We start from the raw sequence: 18,489 nt of genomic DNA on the forward strand, positions 1-18,489 counted from the left end.
TGTCTGACCCCATTGTAGCTACTGTGTCAGTTCATCTCATTTTCGCTGACACCCTGCTTTACCAAACATGATGTCCTTCTGTAGGCAGTGGTCCCTCCTGATAACACGTCCAAAGTACACGAGACAAAGTCTCGCCATCCTCGCTTCTAAGGAGCATTCTGGCTGTACTTCTTCCAAGACAGATTTGTTCTTTCTTCTGGCAATCCATGGTAGGTATATTCAACATTCTTCACCAACGCCGTAATTCAAAAACATCAGTTTTTCTTTTGTCTTCCTTATTTCACTGTCTAGCTTTTGCATACATATGAGGCAATTGAAAATACCATGGCTTGGGTCAGGTGCACCTTAATCCTCAAAGTGACATATTTGCTTTTTAATACTTTTAAGAGGTCTTTTGCAGCAAGTTTGCCCAATGCAACATGTCATTTGATTTCTAGACTGCTGCTTCCGTGGGTATAGATTGTGGATCCAAGTAAAGTGAAATCCTTGACAACTTCAGTGTTTTCTGTTTATCATGATGTCGCCTATTGGTCTAGTTATGAAGAGTTTTTTTTTCTTTATGTTGAGGCTGTAGTTTTTGATCTTCATCAGTAAGTGCTTCAAGTCCTCTTCATTTTAGCAAGCAAAGTTGTTTTATCAGCATATCACAGGTTGTTAATGAGTCTTCCTCCAATCTTGATGCTGTGTTCTTCTTCATACAGTCCAGCTTCTCAAATTATTTGCTCATCATAGAGATTGAATAAAAAAAAAAGGATACAACCTTGATGCATTCCTTTCCTGATTTTAAACCATGAAGTATCCCCTTGTTCTGTTTGAATGACTACCTCTTGATTTATGTACAGGTTCCTCAAGAATACAATTAAATTTTCTTGAATTTTCATTCTTCACGATGTTATCCATAATTTGTTATGATCCACACAGTCTAATGCCTTTGCATAGTCAATGAAATATAGGTAAACATCTTTCTGGTATTCTTTGCTTTCAGCCAAGATCCATCTGACATCAGCAATGATAGCCCTTGTTCCACATTCCTTTCTGAATTGAGCTTGAATTTCTGGCAGTTCCCTGTTGATGTACAGCTGTAACCACATTTGAATGCTCTTCAGCAAAATTTTACTTGTATGTGGTATTAATGATATCGTTCAATAATTTCCACATTATGTTGGGTCACTTTCTGTGGAACGGGCACAGATATGGTTCTTTTCCAGTTGGATGGCCAAGTAGCTGTCTTCCAAATTTCCTGGCATAGACAAACAAGTGCTTCTAGCGTTGCATCTGTTTGTTGAAACATCTCAATTAGTATTCCATCAATTCCCGAAGCCTTCTTTTTTGCCAATGCCTTCAGTGCATCTTGGGCTTCTTCCCTCCGTACAGTAGATTTTTGATCATACCTACCTCCTGAAATGGTTGAACATCTACCTATTCCTTTTAGTACAGTGATTCTGTGTATTCCTTCCATCTTCTTTTGATGCTTCCTGCATCGTTTAATATTTTTTATGCCCACAGAATCCCTCAATATTGAAAGGATTAATTTTTTTTTTTTCTTTCAGTTCTTTCAGCTGAAGAAACACCAAGTGTGGTCTTCCCTTTTGGTTTTCTAACCCCAGGTCTTTGCACATTTCATTATAATACTTTACCTTGTCTTCTCTAGCCACCTTTTGAAATCTTTTCAGCACATTAAGCAATGTTAGCACATTAAACAAAAGAAGAGAAAAAACATTGTCGTTGAGTCAATTACAACTCATAGGACTCTATAGGACAGAATGGAACTGCCCCATAGGGTTTCCAAGGAGCGGCTGGTGGATTTGAACTGCCAACGTTTTTTTAGCAGCCAAGCTCTTAACCACTGTGTCATTAGGGCTCCTTTAGCACATTAAGCAATGTTAATTGATTACAATTTTTGTGGTATTCTAATGATTTGACAAAATAAGTATGTTTTAAAAAATTATCCACTTAAAAAAAATTGCTTTAGGTGAAACTTTACAGAGCAAATTAGCTTCTAATTCAACTATTTATACACAAATTGTTTTGTGTCATTGGTTGCAATACCCACAATGTGTAACACTCTCCCCTTCCGCACCCCAATTCCCCATGTCCGTCTGTCCATTTTTCCTATCTCTTCCTGCCTTCTTGTCGTTGCTTTTGAGCAGGTGTTGCCCTTTGCATCTCATATAAATGATTGAACTAAGAAGCATATTCCTCATGTGTGTAATTGTCTAATCTTTGGCTGAAGGGTAAATTCTGGGAGTGGCTTCGGGACTGAGTTAAAAGGGTGTCTGGGCCCATAGGCTTGGGGGCTCTTCCAGTCTCTGTTAGACCAATAAGTCTGGTCTTTTTTTTTTTTTTTTGGTGGATTTGAATTTTGTTTTATATTTTTCTCCTGCTCTGTTTGGGAAGCTCTATTTTGATGCCTGTCAGAGCAGTTGTTGGTGGTAGCCAGCCAGTGGTACCTGTGGTCCATTTGTCCCTTGGGCTAATATTTCCCTGTGTCTTTGGTTTTCTCCATTGTCCTTTGCTTTGGAGGGGATAGGCCCAGTAGATGTATCTTACTTAGATGACCACTTGCAGGCTTTTAAGACCCCAGGCCCTACTCACCAAAGTTGGGTGTAAAACATCTTCTTTATGAGCTTTGTTATGCCAGTTGATCTAGATGACCCCCACAACCATGGTTCCCAGCCCTCAGCCCTAGTAACTCAGTCCTTCAGGGTATTTGGATGTGTCTATAAAGTTTCTATGACTTTACTTTGGCCAAGTTGTGCTGACTTCCCCTATAGTGTGTACTGTCTTTCCCTTCACCAAAGTTAATGCTTATTTACCATCTAGTTGCTGATATCCCCTCCCCAACCCTCCCTTCCCTCATAACCATCAAACATTGTTTCTTCGGTGAGTAAACCTTTTCTTGAGTTTTTATAATCCACTTTACAATTGTTATAGAAACATATTTTTTCCCCCGTGGGAAGATCTTCAGGAAGACAGAGTAGGGACACATTTTTTTTTTTTTTAAGCATGATGAACTCCTACTATAATATGAGAATTCGTCAATATTAATCAGAGAATGCTTCATAGGTGCTCCAGTATGAGGAATCTGGCAGTCCTAAGATAGGAGTATTCAACTTAAACGGCTCTAAGACCGGTTAGGAAATAGAATTTTTGTAGTGGGAAGCTGTAAGGCATGGGAAAACTTAAAAGTATATCTCCATCTCAGGGGTAGCAGTCGCTCTTAAATTGATTTTTTTTTTTTAATAAACTGGAAATTTCCTAATTTTTAGAAGATGACACCAGTAAAAAGATTAATACACCATGTAAGCCAAAGCAAAATGTGTTTGTAAGGTTTTTCAGCCTGGGAGTCACCACTTCGCAGCCCCTGAAATGAAGCCTTCTCTGACAACCCACAGGACAGCTTTGCTTTAGCTAATCTACTATGTAGCCAGAAACAAAGCTCAATACCTCCAAAACTGGGACCCAGTGGGTAGGGCATAGAGGCAGCAAAGCTGGAGGGAGCTGTGGGGAGGGTAAGTAGAAGAGGTACAGAAAAGTGAAGGAAGGATGTTCAGCAAAGTGGACTGTTCAGTTCAGTGATGACAGGGTGTGAAACCATCATCTAGACACATGAGTGTTCATGATCATCTGACTGTAAGGCTTTTTTTTTTTTTTTTTTTTTCTGGTAATGGACTATGCCTGAATGTCTTTCCAGACACTGCAGATAAATTGATTTAGGCTCTTAGAATGTGGGACTTCATTTTGAGGAATTATATACGCAAGCTTATTTTCAACTTTTTTATTTTATTTTTTTTAGATACCCTATTGAAATCACTTCTTCAGTTAAATTGGGCTTACCATTGGCCTTCGCACCCACCCTGCTGGACAACTTCAATTCTTGCTGGTCTTCCCAACAGCTGAGTATACAGCCCTTATTATGTATAAAAATAGTACTTAGAAATCAATCATTCGGGCATTCCCTTTGACCTCTTTGCATTATTGTCATAATATTTGACAATAATGAATTAACCTTATTTTCATGTATTCGTTATCTTCCTAAATACTGAGGAAGCTTGAAGGCTGAAGACCTTGTCTTATTCTTCTTGTTTTCCCCAGAAGGTTTATCACAGTGAGTACCTTATACTCTGTAGGTATTCAATAAATGTTTCCTGTCTACAAGAAAACAAAATACTGAGTTGAAAAGCAGAAAGTCAAAGTTAGCCAACCACATTCTCTATGTGAGGTTAAAAAAAACAACAACGAAACCTCTTTGATTTTCCCCTCTTCCACTGGATTGAGAATAGAGTTTTAAAAATATTAATTGATGGCTACTTTGTCATTGTACAGACATAGCTTCTGTGTTCTGTAGCCCAAGAATACCTCTCCCCAAAGCAGAAGATGGTAACGTTTCACAAACCTGGAATTTACCCAAGCTGTTTAATTAGGAAGTATTTAATGAGAACTTTTTTTGCCAGCCAATCTCGGCAGTTGTGGCTGCTGTGTCGTTCAGTATCTACCATGGCTACTGCATTGCCATTTGGATCAAGGTCTTCAGAGAAAGGCATAGCCAAGGAAATCTGCAGTTGCAGAATGCATTAGAGAAAAGGAATATTGTCATTTTTTCCCCAACATTGTTACTAGCTAAGATAGATTGCCTTGCCATCTGGTTAGAGAAGCTGTAAAAAAACAAAACAAAACAAAAAACAAATTTTAATGGATATTTGAAACTCAATATGTTATAGAAAACAATGATGTATAATTTCAACACAATCAAGCAACCTAACATCAGGTACCAAATTGTGAAGGTTCTATTCTAAACCAATACTGCTTATCATCAAATATTTCTTGGAGATAATCTAGGCATAAAGCATTGGGCACCTTGAGAGAAATAAAGGAAAAAAAAAAAAAATAGAAAAATTCCACCCTTAAAGTCTTCAAAATTTAGTGGAGAAGTGTCCCTAAACAATGGTCACTTAATATTTTATGACAATAAGTAGATAGTGGGGAAATAGGGAAGAGTAATCTACCTGGCCATCACTCGTCTGTCAGTTTGTTGTACTGTGATGGCTTGCATGTTGCTATAACGCTGGAAACTATGCCATTGGTATTTTAAATACCAGCAAGATCACCCATGGCAGACAGGTTTCAGCGGAGCTTCCAAACTAAGACAGACTAGGACAAAAGTCCTGGTGATCTACTGTTGAAAATTAGCCAATGAAAACTTTATAGATCACAACAGAACACTGTCCGGCTTGCTTGCTTTGGACATGTCTTCATGACTAGAGGAGGACATCATGTTTGATAAAGTAGAGGGTCAGATGATGCCTTGGTGAGAAGGATTGGCATAATAGCTGCAACTATGGACTGGAACATGCTGGTGATCATGAGGATGATGCAGGACTAGGCAATGTTTTGTTCTGCTGTACATAACATCCTTATCAGTTGGAGTCAAGTTGAGAAGAGCTAACAATAACGATCTTTTTTTTTTTAAAAAAAATTGTGCTTTAAGTGAAAGTTTACAATTCAAGTCAGTTTCTCATATAAAAACTTAAACACACATTATTATGTAACCCTAGTTGCTCTCCCTACAATGTGACAGCACACTCTTCCTCTCCACCCAGTATATCCTCTGTCCATTCAACCAGCTCCTGTCCCCTTCTGCCTTCTCAGCTCGCCTCCAGACAGAAGCTGTCCATTTAGTCTCATGTACCTACTTGAACCTAGAAGCACACTCTTCACCAGTGTCATTTTATGTCTTATAGTCCAGTCTAATCTTTGTTTGAAGAGTTGGCTTCAGGAATGGTTTTAGTTCTGGGCTAACAAAGAGTCTGAGGGCCATATCTTCTGGGGTCCCTCCAGTCTCACTCAGACCATCAAGTCTGGTCTTTTTACTGGAATTTGAGTTCTGCACCCTACTTTTCTCCTGCTCCATCAGGGACTCTCTGAGCAATACAATCTTGCTAGGGAAATGCAAAAGAGCCTTCTACAGTTGTTAAGATTTGAGCAGAGATGGAGGAATGAATGCCAGGAAGAATGGCATTGCAGATGAGCAAAGGAGCAAAGGTAATTTTAAGGAACTGTGAATTGTCCCAAATGGCTTGAGGAGAGGGTTTCTGCCTAGGGTGTGCTGGGGACAAGAAGTGGAGTGCATGTGGGAATTAAGGCCAAGAATAGAACTAGTGTTTCTCTCAGGCTGTTCCCATGGTGCTGTACATAACTTTATTACAAACATTCACTGAATTGTAGTATAGTATTTGTGTTTGCTTCACTAGCTAGATGAGAACTGCTTCTGGGGCATAAACATAACTTATTCCTTCCTTTTCCCTGAATATTTTTATTTCTTTTTGTAACCTTGGTGTTTACATGAGTGCCTGGAAAATGAGGTCTTTTATAAATGTTGATGAATTTAATAAGCAGGAGCTATATAATGTATCATTTTGAAAGCCAGGCAAAGAAGTTTCAATTTGGTTCTATATACAATGAAGAGCTTTTGAAGCTTTTTGAGAAAGGAAATTATATGATCAGAGTTGTGCTTTCTGAAGATAGGGCAAACAATAGTATGGAGGAGAGCAAATTAGAGAAAAGAAAATCCCAAGGCAAGGAGATCCATCAGCAATTGTCACAAAAATCGAGATGAGGGGAACAGAGCCTGGATCGAGGGGGGCAGAGGCTGTGGGAAGAGAACAGAGAAGTAAATTCAATTAGATTTGGCAATATTTTGGTATAGAAAATATAGGAAATGAAAATGAAGTCCTGGATTTACAGTTACTCAGGTTACTTAAAAACCTTTCAACCAATTTGCCACCTCAGCAACAGGTTTGGTTTTTTGGTTTTGGTTTAACCAACTCTTTTGTTTTTCTCTTGTTAATGAAAGCTGACATGACGTGAAACGTTAGTCTTCAAAACAAAAGCTGGATAGAGCCAACAGCTGTCAGTTATGCCTCAGTGATTTTGCTTAATGATTTGGGTGTGTCTTCATATGACAACAAGATCATGCCATTAGATTCAATTGTTTCTTCAGAGCATTTGCCTGGTTAAGGGTTGTGACGATGAGGTGCAATATGCTGCCTATTTTAAGGAAATTCTATTTTTTCTTGGCTTCAGAAGTTTTGTATGAAATCAATACAATTCACCTCACAATAAATTGTTTTCCTCTAGTGAGGAAATACTTTGGCTGCTGTCATCAGTATCATGCTTATATGATCTAAAAGAAAACATTCATAGCAAATATATGTTGTAGCTTGTCAAATTGGGAATGGCTTCCAAAATAATAAATATAAAGAAACCCATGACTTTACCAAGGATTTCATGTTTTTCATGAAATGATAAAATTTGAAGAAAGCAACTTCTGACAGCCTTTGAAGGTTGTGTAGGATTATTCAGTACCCACAGGTGAGCTACTATTTAAAGGATTTTCCACAAATGTCAACAGCTAAGATATCAAAACAACAATACCAATTACCTGTAGATAGTCAGAATTCAATGTTGTCAGAAAAAGGAAAGTATGCAATTTACCACTAACGAGGTGGTAAAAAAGGAAAAAAAAAACCAAGAATGGATGAAACTCTACGTATGAGAAGCATTGTGGAAGACCCATAAAGTAAAACATTCTACATCAAAATAGCAGACATTTTCTAATAAATAGATTACAATAGCTATTTCTGAGTCCCTGGTGTTTGCTGCATTACATCCCAGGTGAAGATGAGGCTGCCCTCTCATGGAGTTAAATACTGAATCTATATTTTTCAGATAAAAGGTGTTTTATGACCAGATAAGAAACAAGGATTAATTCATTCAAATGATGCTTATTGAACATTTGATTTGTAAAATATTGCAATAATACTATATATACATATTATATATATAGAGAGAGAGGAACAAATGTAGTTTTCAAGAATCACCAGTATTAACTAAATAGTTATTGATTAGAAGTGGGGCTATCCTTTTTCTGTGTTGGGATGGAATGGGATGGCTTCCAATGCCTTTTCTTTTTTTTTTTTGCTTTTCTTGTGGTCATTTCTCCTATTTAAGTTTCCCTCCCTTTCTTGTCTTGCACTAACTTCCTTCCTGTCCCAGAGAGCATGAGAAGAGAAATTAATTTACCCAATGGCAGTGGTTCTCAACCTGGCTGTGCACTAATATCACTGGGGCTGGGTAGAAGTTCCCAGAAACTGACTTCAGTTTTCTGGGGTGTGGCCTGAACATTCGTGACATCTATCCGGGCTGGACTGAGAACCATGTGGTCTTCAAAGTTTCCTTTTCACATATTCTTTGATGGTTATGAGAGTGGGGAGGAAGGGAGAGAGAGGGGTTTTCACTAATTAGATAGTAGACAGGTGAAGGGAAAGACAACATGCAAAACAGGAGAGGTCAGTACGGATGGCCTAAACCAAAAGCAAAGCAGTTTCCTGAATAAACTGAAAGCTTCGAAGGCCAGCATAGCAGGGGTAGGGGTTTGGGGACCATGGTTTCAGGGGACATCTAGGCCAATTGGCATAATAAAATCTATTAAAACATTCTGCATCCCACTTTGGAGAGTGGCTTCTCGGGTCTTAAATGCTAACAAGTAGCCATCTAAGATGCATCAATTGGTCTCAACTTACCCAGAGCAAAGGAGAATGAAGAACACCAAGGACACAAGGTAATTATGTGCTCAAGAGACTGAAAGAGCCACATAAATCAGAGACTACATCAGCCTGGGACCAGAAGAACTAGATGGTGCCTGGCTAAAACCAATGACTGCCCTGACAGGGAACACAACAGAGAATCCCTGAAGGAGCAGGAGAGCAGTGGGATGCAGACCTCGAATTCTCATAAAAGACCAGAATTAATGGTCTGACTGAGACTAGAAGGACCCCTGAGGTCGTGGTCCCCAGACCTTCTGTTAGGCCAAGACAGGAACCATTCCCAAAACCTACTCTTCAGACAGGGATTGGACTGGATTGTAAGATAGTAAATGATACTGGTGAGGAGTGGGCTTCTTGGATCAAGCAGACACACGAGACTATGCGGGCAGCTCTTGTCTGGAGGGGAGATGAGAGGGCAGAGGAGTACAGAAGCTGGCTGAAGGGAAATAGAGGGTGGAGAAAAGGAGTGTGAAGTCTCATTAGGGGGAGAGCAACTAGGAGTATATAGCATGCTGTGTATAAATTTTCGTATCAGAGACTGACTTGATTTGTAAACTTTCACTTAAAGCACAATGAAAATTGAAAAAAAAAAAGTTTCCCTTCCACGTACACTCAAATGATTTTGAAAAATTCTGTTTCACATTGTACATTTTTAAGTTAACATCTCAAATATTTTAACCTAAATTTAAGTAGTGTCAAATAATGTAGTTTTCTACATATTTCAAATATTGATACTATAACACAAAGCTATTAAATCATTAAATGAGTCCAATGAAACCAAAGACTATGGAATTTGATACCTACCTACCATTATCTCTTTAAGAAATATATGAACAAACCCTCTACTAGCAGTTGGAAGTTTTCATTAGTTCTTTTTCTCCTTGAACTTTTATTTCTGTCCTATTTCTCTAATAGAATTTTAGGTTTATTGATTTCTTCATTATATTTCTCTGCAGCAAAAATACATATACCAAAAAAAAAACCAAACCCAGTGCCACCGAGTTGATTCCAACTCATAACGACCCTATATTATCAATTGAAATTTAACATTAAAAAATTTTTTCTATAAGGCTCCAAGTTGAAATGATCTCTTCCCCCCATTGGGCTGAATTACCGTTAAAAGTATTATTAGCATGGGTGGCACAGACAACTAAGCACGCTTTTACTACTAACTAAAAGGTTGGTGGTTCAACTCCAACCAGAGGCACCTCTGAAAATAGGCCTAGTGATCTGCTTCTGAAAGGTCGTAGCCTTGAAAACCCTATGTAGTTCTACTCTGCACACATGGGGTTGCCACAGTTCAAATCAATTTGATGGCAACCCAAAACAACAAGGAGCATGGACTTGATCAAATAACATAAATATATAACAAATTTTGGTAACTTTTAAGATTAAAAAGTATGATTTCATTGGAAATGGATTTATTAATAAGATATATGGGGCTTAAAAAATCAATTAGCTTAGTATCCTTTAACATGTAATACTTAGTGATAAAATGAGACAAGGTTCAGTATCAATAATATCCTGTTTTTTTATTTTTTAGATGTAAATGCTGACAAATCTTGATCACATAAATATCAAGATTAGCATTTGAGTTTGAAAAATATTGTTATGACAATATTACTCTTTTTTTTTGAACGCTTCCTGAGTTATATGCAAAAATTATTTGGTGAGTTTTCCTTAAAAACATTTAAACTATCCATGGAAAACTGGATTAGGCTCTTCCTTCAATTTTGTTGAAAGCAAAGGAACCACCTAAGTAACTTGAGAAAGAATTTCTTATCCGTTCGTTGAACCATTCACTTTCTCAACACCGACGCCAAATTGATCGTTCTTAGATATTTTTCTAATGCTTCCTAGGCAATGTACCATTTTAAGATTTGTGAAGTGTGAGAAATATGTCTTTTTTTGTTTTTGTTTTTTGGAAAGGGATTGGAGAGCTATTACAAAAAGAGAAGTGGAAACCTGGAAGTAGGTCAATGGCTGGTTGACTGCACTTCATCTTAGGCAGATTAATGTATTTTAGAAAATGAAAATTGAAGATCTTGGGGACTTTTCCCATCCCTAGGGTGTAGCAATCAAGTCTTTCTTATTCATTGCCCAGCTTTCACATGCTTATGAGGCGATAGAAAATACCATGGCTTGGGTCAGGTGCACTTCAGTCCTTAAAGTGATATTTTTGCTTTTTAACACATTTAGGAGCTCTTTTACAGCAGATTTGCCCAATGCAGTGCGTCGCTTGATTTCTTGTTTGCTGCTTCCATGGGTGTTGATTGTGGATCCAAGTAAAATGAAATCCTTGACAACTTCAGTCGTTTCTCTGTTTATCATGATGTAGCTTATTGGTCCAGTTGTGATGACTTTTGTTTTCTTTATGTTGAAGTGTCATCCATACTGAAGGCTCTAGTCTTTGATCTTCATCAGTAAGTGCTTGAAGTCCTCTTTATTTCAGAATGGATACCTTTGAATTATGATGTTGGTGAAGAATATTGAATATACCACGGACTGCCAAAAGAACCAACAAATCTGTCTTGGAAGAAGTACAGCTGGAATGCTTCTTAGAAGCAAGGATGGTGGGATTTCACCTCACATACTTTGGACATGTTATCAGGAGGGATCAGTCCCTAGAGAAGGACATCATGCTTGGTAAAGTGGAAGGTCAGCAAAAAAAGGAAGACCCTTAAAGAGATGACACAGTGGCTTCAACAATGGACTCAAGCATAACAATGATCATGAGGATGGCGCAAGGCCGGGCAGTTTTTCCTTCTGTTATACATAGGGTTGCTATGAGTCGAAACTGGATAGTACCTAACAACAACAACAACAGGGTATGTATGAGGAGCACTGGGCGGCACGGTCATTAAGTGCGGGGCTGCTAACCAAAAAGTCTGTGGTTCGAACCACCAGCTGCTCAGTGGGAGAAAGATGTGGCAGTCTGCTTCCGTAAAGATTACAGCCTTGGAAACCCTATGGGGCAATTCTACTCTGCCCTATAGGATCTCTATAAGTTGGAATTGACTCGGTGGCAGTGGTTTATAGGCATGTGACCCATTTTAGTTAATGAGCTGTATGAAATGTTTGGTAAAATTTATTTTTTCTTGATAAGAAGTCATTGGGACAGAATGACATTTTTTTCTTCTCTCCTCTCCATCTTCTGCCTTTCTGTTTTGAGTGCTGTCATGTAAGGGCAAGGTGGTTGCAGCTGTTGCAGCCAGGGGTAGATGAACCAGGAAGCAAGGTACGCAGGGCTTAATTGTGTTTACTTACTAATCTGTAGTGCACAATTTCAAATGGGTTTCACCACATCTCTCATGTGGTAAAAAAAAGGTGAAATTTTGCACTACAGATTACTGAGTAAGCACAAGGTAACCAGTGAATACCTTGTTTATTGGGTAACCCATCCCTGGGCAGCCATTCTGTGACAATGAAAGGGAACCAAGAGAATTACAGAGATGCTGAACCCACATCCTGGCATTATGGAACTGCTCAACCACTATCTCCAGTGGTCTTCCTATGTGAAATAATTTAAAAAGTCTTTATTGTCTAGCTACCATCTGTCTTATTTTCTGTTGCTTGCAGCTGATACATGGATGAGTATTCTCAAACCACTATTTCATCATCTGCATGATTGGAATGGTGATATAGATTTTATACCATCACAGAATTGTGGCACTAAAACCATAATGCCTTTCCTTAAAATAATGCAAAGCATTTCTTCTGATAATTTTGTAACATCTGTGCATGATATCGCAAGGCTAAGGAGTTAGAGAAAACTATGTAGCCTGAGTGCTTCCAAGTGTAGGTTAAATCTCCACAAGGTGACAAACTGTATTCAGAGTGCTGTTTAATAGATTCAAGTTATGGGAACCACGCTCATCAAATTCGCTGATGACATGCAGCTGGGAAGACTATCGAATGGGTGGGATGTCCAAGGCTATCTGGCAGGAGGAGAAGGTGATTTGTTCTGTGCAGCGTCCAAAAAGAAAACAAAAACAAAAAACTCGTACTGATGGGTAGCATTTATAAAGAGGCACATTTTTTCAGTAGCTAGAGCATATTTATAAAGAAACTTCCACTCTGAAGTGGTAAGCTCTGCAGTACTTAATTGTTCAGCAGGAGGTTGGGAGACCCCCGTCACCCTCGTGGTTTGTCATTTGGCAAAAGCATCACAACAAACTAAGAAATTCCCATTTCTTAGGTTTAACCATATGAAATTGTTGGTACCCAATCATTTTAGACTTATGAAATGACAATTACATATGATTCAAACTAATGGTAACAGAATAGTACCCTGGGAGAGAGCATGAAAATTATTTTAAGTCACTGATTGGAAAGGCAACACTTAAGTCATTAAAATTCATCTTCATGTAGGCAGTGAAATGTATAAACCACAAGGTTGCATTCAGACCCTGGGACCTGCTAGGAAGTGGACTTGATAAGATCGACTGTCCTAAGATTGAACCCTTGCTCCAACTAGGCCCAAAGTTTTAGATTGTTTGTTTGCTTTGTGGGAGAATGGGTAGGCAAAGTGAAGCCAACTTCAGAAGTAGGGATGTATCTTCAGAATAGCTTAGACTTTTCCAAGAACCCACTGTTTATTTTGAATTTGTGTCACTTCAGATGGGAAATTAGCTTAATAAATACCCAATCAGGGAGTAGTAGCATTTCTTTTTATTGGCTCTATGTTTACTCTTCAAGTATCCAAGGGATCTTCTGAATTTTAGTATTGTGAGATATTATTTTATCCACTATGTTTCCGGAAACCCTGGTGGCATAGTAGTTAAGAACTACTGCTGCTAACCAAAAGGTCGGCAGTTCAAATCCACCAGGTGCTCCTCAGAAAAAGTATGGGGCAGCTCTACTCTGTGCTATAGGGTCGCTATGAGTTGGAATCGACTCAACAGCAATGGGTTTTTGCGGGGTTATTATGTTTCTCAGTTACTACGTTCCCATGAGAATGTACTTACCACAAGAATAAGCTATTCTCAGTCTTCATTCAGTCATAGTGGCCATTTTCTCCCTGATGCCCTTCATTATTTCCAGGTGTTACAGGCTCCCTGCTTTTCTAGCTTCTGAAGAGTAAATAATGCCTTTGCAATACAGAATAATGCATTTCAGTGGTACTTTTCAAGAGACTTGAGCTCCTGTAAGTTACTATTACACTTGATTCAATCTTAGGGCCCCATCACTGTTTTCACATGTAGCAGATGGAGTGCACTGCAGTATTCCAGGGCAGCTGTTTCTGCTTCTTAGCTGGTAGTACTGCTTTCGTTATAATGAAGAATACACAGTAGTGGTGAGACCCAAATTCCTTTAGTTTTATTTATTTGGCCTGTCAGGACTGCTTTTGGAGTAATGAAGAACGCGTTGTAGTGGTAATTTTCCTGAGATAAAAAGTCCCTTGCTTTACTTATTTGGGCTGTTAAGCACTCTTTATACAGCAAGGAATAATGCATTGTACTGTGTTTTGAAAAGTTTCAGGAAAAATAATAAAAAGGCTAAGAAGGAGACTAGAATAAAATGCATGTGCAATCATTGCCAAGTGCCTTCATGTTTTGCCTCACGTTTTGCCAATTTTCAAGAAATTAAAGAAAAAAAAGATTTTTATCACTGACTCATATAGGCAGGATTTATGACGTCCAAGGTCTGCTGGGACGTATGGGATCCCAGATAACAGGTATTAAGATCCATGAATCATAACAAAAATTTTGAAGTGGTCCTTTAATCAACATGCCTTCCGTTAGTGAAAACATGTAGCATTAACAAAAAATTAGAAGGAGAAAATAATTAAGTCTTGAAATGGTTAAGAACACCTAAAATGAGCTCCCAGAGCAAAACGTACTTACCAGCTCATAGTGCTTTCCTGCTATCTATTATTTACTTTTGGAAACCCTGCTGGCATAGTGGTTAAGAGCTATGATTGCTGACCCAGATGTCAGCAGTTCAAATCCACCAGGCACTCCTTGGAAACTCTATGGGGCAGTTCTACTCTGTTCTATAGGGTTGCTATGAGTCGGAATTGACTCAATGGCAACGGGTTTATTATTTAATTTTAAGTTTTCAAACACTCCTCCAGCACTTTTTATGTGCCAGACACTGTATTAAGTGATTTACAGTATTAAATGATTTAATCTTGACAAAAAAACATTGCAGTAGAACTATTACTGACCCCAACTTATGGATGAGGCAAATGGGGCACAAAGAGGCTAAGTAATTTGTCCAAAGTCAGAGCTAATAAATGATGGACTAGAATTTGAATGAGGCAGCCTCGCTCCTAAGTCCATTCTCTTTACTACCACGCCATGGGGCCCCTCGCTCTATTACGACTCTTTATTTAACAGTCATATTATAGGCCTTCTTTCTCTCTCTAGCAACCAATTCTATTTCCTTAACCATTGTATCTCCCCATTGGATTGCAAGTTCCTTCAGAAAGGCACTATGTCTGTATTGTTCCCTTTGAATTCTAGTACCTCTAACACTGTGCTCAGCATATAGTTGGTATTCAATAAATATTTGTTGAATAAGTGGACACATGAATGTTCCTATAAACATTTAATGAATGTAGTATTTCTAAGAAGAATGAGATAACTCATCCTTTAAATACAATCCAAATGTGACCCATTTATACTGGAGGAAAAGAGAACTTACACTGACAAGAGGTATTTTGAAAATTTCAAATCTCTAAAAAAGATTAATGCTAAAGGGGATTTCAAGACTGGTATTGGGCAGTTCAATTCGAAGCAAAGCTGCTGCAGTTCAAACCTTCACCACTCCCAGCCACAGGAAAAGGCAGGCAATTGTGAAAGCTTTCAGGCTGAAGGAAAGTCTAATTCCTTGGAATGCCCTGAAGAAGGAAGTAGAGCTGTAGACTCTGATTACTTTACTGTAAGACCTGATAACCCTGAAAAATATAAAAAAAACATAAAACAGGGCATGAGCCAGATTAGAGGGCCAAGTTGGAGCTGTGTTATCACAGGCCTTCAAGAAATCAGCAAGGCCAGAAATGAGGCAGTCTGCAGGCAATTACAGATTGTCATTAAAGTTAGAAATATGACCCACAGCACTGTTGCTGTATTGCTTTAGGCCACTAAAGTGCCATGCTGTCAGTTGTGACTCCAAGCATGGGAAAGGACAGTCAAAATTCTGTTATTTCTGCATTTTGTTATAAAAGCAAAAATCCCATACACTCTTATACATTACAATAAGTATGCATTGTAAGTGATTTTCATGACATAAAGAAAGAGAACAAAGGCAGGAAAGAAGTGTTAGATCTACTTGAAGAAGAACAGCATTCAAATGGTTATTTCGTAAATGTTTGGGTTTAGGTGGTAACAGAATCAATAACAAGGATGACTTTGTCCAACTTGTTCCTTTTCAACAGTTTCCAAAATTAAGCGTTGCAGACAATAGATAGTATAGGTATTATGTCTGATGAATTTTTTTTTAAATGCACAAAGATTCTGCCCAAGTAAATAACATTTCAAGTGAGCGTTTAAAGTAATGTGCTGAAAAAATTCACAACAATGAAAAGACTTAGATGAAAGAAGATTGAATTCTGAATGAGGGCACAAGGATTAAGTGAATGTCAAGACGAACATCCCAGTATGGATCTATTCCTCGTTTAACAATTAAACTCCTTACTTCGAAGTGTGGTAGACTGTAATTTAACTTAAGAGGGGCGAACGTGCTAAATAAAAATGATTTGGTAAAGAAGGAAGGATTTTTAATGTCAAGGACAAAGCAATTTGTAATTTGATTTTTAATCTGCAGACAGTAGGTAGTATTAAACCATCAAACAACCCAAAGAATAGGATGCTAATTGAAACAGAACGTGGAAGCATTAATGAAATTGATTAGAAGTGACAAAGCAGCTGGATTTGTCAGCATTTCAGCAGATGGGATAGCTCTGATTGATGAAATGACAAGGCTCTGAAACAAAACTGAAAATTAAATGTACAGCCAGATAGTTCTGGCATCAAAAATGTTCAGTTGCATAAAATTTGAGGAAAAAGCCATGAAGGGATCTTGAGAAATGCTCCTGAGTGGTGTTAGAGGATACAATTGTTTGTCACTTGGCTCCAACCTGCCACTGCTGATGACTGCTAGAAATTTGAGAGCTGGCTTAGTAAAACACTTGCAGTCATTGCTTGGGTTCAGATGGCAGTATCACAGGCAACAGAGCTGCTTTAGAGAGACAGTCTTTTGCTTCTTGTTTCGTGACTATTAGCCCATGGGTTTGTTATATTACAAGGATGCGACGTTTTCCAAACTGTGTTCCTTGAAGCACTAAGGGCCCTGTGGGATGTTAATAGACATTCTATGAAAATGTTGGTCAAATCTTGGTCAGGTTGGTCTGGAGAAAGCTGTATGTTTCCCTCTTAAAGAGTCCCAACACAGATTAGCATAACAAAGGCAAAGTCCTGAAGTAAAGAAAGAATTTCCTAAGCTTCTACAACCACTGAAACCAATTTTTAGAGAAACACCTCTATATCTCAGGGGGACTATTGCTTTTTGGAATAAAGTTTGGAAATTGTTGCCCTGGTCTTTGATAAGCATTCATATACCTGCTGCTTTTAAGTAACCTACATATTGTGCTCTTAAGGTGGCTTAAACTCTGAAAAGAATTTGGCTCACCATGAAATGTGTGCTCAACACTTGACATTTCAAATGTGTTTGATTATATTTGGAAAGATGTTGTCTTACTCTTCCTGCTTATGTTGTGTGGGTTACGGGCTCAGTTCCTGTAGATGATCACAGACAGGTTGCAATTCTGTTAAGTTGATGGTATTTGTCTAGTGCATAGTCTTGATAGAATGGGAATTCTGGGTAAAGAAAGCAACTCTAGCTGTCAGTGATATCAAGTTGTGTGGTACACAGGTGCTCCTCTGTAGATTCTACTTTCTTTAGAAAAAATCAAGGCATCTGATTAGATCAAGTGTATTTCCTTTTGTCTCCTTACTTTTTTATTTTTAAGTCAGTTGTCTGAAAGGATGCTGTGAATATTTTCCCAAAACCCAGAACCCAGTGCCGTCGAGTCGATTCCGACTCGTAGTGACCCCATAGGACAGAGCAGAACTGCCCCCCATAGAGTTTCCAAGGAGCGCCTGGCAGATTCGAACTGCCGACCCTTTGGTTAGCAGCCGTAGCACTTAACCTCTACGCCACCAGGGTTTCCTTTTTTTTTCATACAATAAACCCAATTTTTAAAAAATAATTTTTATTGTGCTTGAAGTGAAAGTTTACAAATCAAGTCAGCCTCTCACACAAAAACCCATATACACCTTGCTACACACTCCCAATTACTCTCCCCCTAACGAGACAGCCCTCTCTCTCCCTCCACTCTCTCTTTTCATGTCCATTCCCCCAGCTTCTAACCCCCTCCACCCTCTCATCTCCCCTCCAGGCAGGAGATGCCAGCATAGTCTCAAGTGTCCACCTGATCCAAGAAGCTCATTCCTCACCAGCATCCCTGTCCAACCCATCGTCCAGTCCAAACCATGTCTGAAGAGTTGGCTTCAGGAATGGTTCCTGTCCTGGGCCAATAGAAGGTCTGGGGGCCATGACCACTGGGGTCCTTCTAGTCTCAGTCAGACCATTAAATCTGGTCTTATGAGAATTTGGGGTCTGCATCCCACTGTTCTCCTACTCCCTCAGGGGTTCTCTGTTGTGTTCCCTGTCAGGGCAGTCATCGGTTGTAGCCAGGCATCATCTAGTTCTTTTGGTCTCAGGATGATGTAGTCTCTGGTTCATGTGGCCCTTTCTGTCTCTTAGGCTCATAATCGCCTTGTGTCCTTGGTGTTCTTCATTCTCCTTTGATCCAGGTGGGTTGAGACCAATTGATGCATCTTAGATGGCTGCTTGCTAGCGTTTAAGACCCCAGATG

The sequence above is a fragment of the Elephas maximus genome, chromosome 6 (genome assembly GCF_024166365.1).
Source record: "Elephas maximus indicus isolate mEleMax1 chromosome 6, mEleMax1 primary haplotype, whole genome shotgun sequence".
NCBI classification, from domain to species: Eukaryota; Metazoa; Chordata; class Mammalia; order Proboscidea; family Elephantidae; genus Elephas; species Elephas maximus.